At 48.7% G+C, this 1,666-nt stretch overlaps 1 pseudogene; it reads right to left on the bottom strand.

The window, feature by feature from the left end:
• Nucleotides 1–493: 493 nt before the first annotated feature.
• Nucleotides 494–1,158, bottom strand: LOC140631414 (ELL-associated factor 1 pseudogene; annotated as a pseudogene).
• Nucleotides 1,159–1,666: the final 508 nt, after the last annotated feature.

Here is a 1,666-nt window from a genome sequence, read left to right as displayed (position 1 = left end):
GGGGCTTGAGCTAGCAGAGCTCTAGGGTACCCTCAGGAGGACACTCTTGGACTCCCTCCTGGAGTCCATTTCTACACAGGCTTATCAGACTGGGTCAGACAAAACTTCTTTACCACTTTGTCTCAATAGTTTAAAGTGGTTTTAACATACTTTTGTGCTGCAGTTTGAGGTTTCCGTCTCTCTCCTACCCCTCAAAGACCAGGTTTCATTTCACTGGTGCAGACCACTGGGGCAAACTGTGGCTGCTGAGGTTTAAAACTGAATCACTGGTCTGCTAAAGATAACGGCCTTTGAGTAACCTAGACCGGGGTACATTGGTCTGTTTTTCAGGAATAGTGTTAGCCAAATAGAAATGTAATTCTGTTTAGTTCTTCCATAGTTCTGCTTTGCAACATGAGATTCGAAAATTACGCCAGAAAATCACCCATCACCACTAAGTTATAGACTTGAATATCTGAGCCCTCCAGAGCTTCAAACTCCTCCTAGAGTCACTGATCCATAGCGCGTCCCTCTCAGCAAGGGGCTCCACGCGGGTGCAGCCTGGTCCAGCAGCACATCTGTGCACGAGGAGCTGATTTCGAAAGATCCGACTCTAGTCATCACTGTCACTGCCGGACTCGCTCAACTGCCAGTCATTTCTGAGCGTGTTCATGAGCTGGTTGCTTCCTTGCGGCCGGCTGGTTCCGTTGGCCACGGCCGGCCTGCTGGTGCAGGGCTGCTGGTGTGCGGGCGCGGGCGGCCGAGGGGGCGCTGGGCCATTGTCCCCAGCCCCGCTGCTCGAGCTGTCGTCATCGCTTCCTGATGGGCGCTCGGAGTCTGAGGACCTGCTCCCGCTGCTGCCGCTCCTCTGTTCAAAGTGTCAGCTTCGGCCCTCAGCTCTCCTTTGATGTCATCCGGCTGGGGTTCAGGTGAGGGGTTAGCTTTCAAGGGGGAAGTTTTGGGTCCAACTGGAGGCTTTGCTGGAGCTCTGAATGGCATAGCTGGTGGAGGTGGTGGTGGCTGTGATGGCTGCGGGGGACGAGGGGGCTGCTGTTCCATTCGGGCTTGGATTTTACTGCCCCCCTCGGCTCTTGTTTTCTTGACCTGAATGCTGCTGCTGAGTTTTTCCAGCACATAGTCACCAGGGTCCCCTGTTCCAAATTTTAAAAAGTAATACATGCGGGACCCCTGGGTGGCGCAGTGGTTTGGCGCCTGCCTTTGGCCCAGGGCACGATCCTGGAGACCTGGGATCGAATCCCACGTCGGGCTCCCAGTGCATGGAGCCTGCTTCTCCCTCTGCCTGTGTCTCTGCCTCTCTCTCTCTCTGTGTGTGTGACTATCATAAATAAATAAAAATTTTAAAAAAAGTAATACATGCTTACTGCCAAAAGCTCAAGAAACAGAAAAAACACAGAAATTTTATTTTTCAAAAATCACTCCTAATTCACCATTCAGAGAGAAAAATTTTTAATATTTTGATATTTTCACTTTCAGGTGGAATATACAAGTTATATATTATATATATATAAATACAATATATGTATCCATTTTACTGTTGATAGGTATTTGAGCTGTTTTCTTAAAAAAAATACAGTTGACACACAATGTTACATTAGTTTCAGGTGTACCACATAGTGATTCATCTCCCTGTGATTTATGCTCTGATCACCACAAGCATAGTACCATC

This window comes from Canis lupus, chromosome 4 (genome assembly GCF_048164855.1).
Source record: "Canis lupus baileyi chromosome 4, mCanLup2.hap1, whole genome shotgun sequence".
Classification (NCBI taxonomy): Eukaryota; Metazoa; Chordata; class Mammalia; order Carnivora; family Canidae; genus Canis; species Canis lupus.
This window is presented reverse-complemented; position numbering and strand designations above follow the sequence as displayed.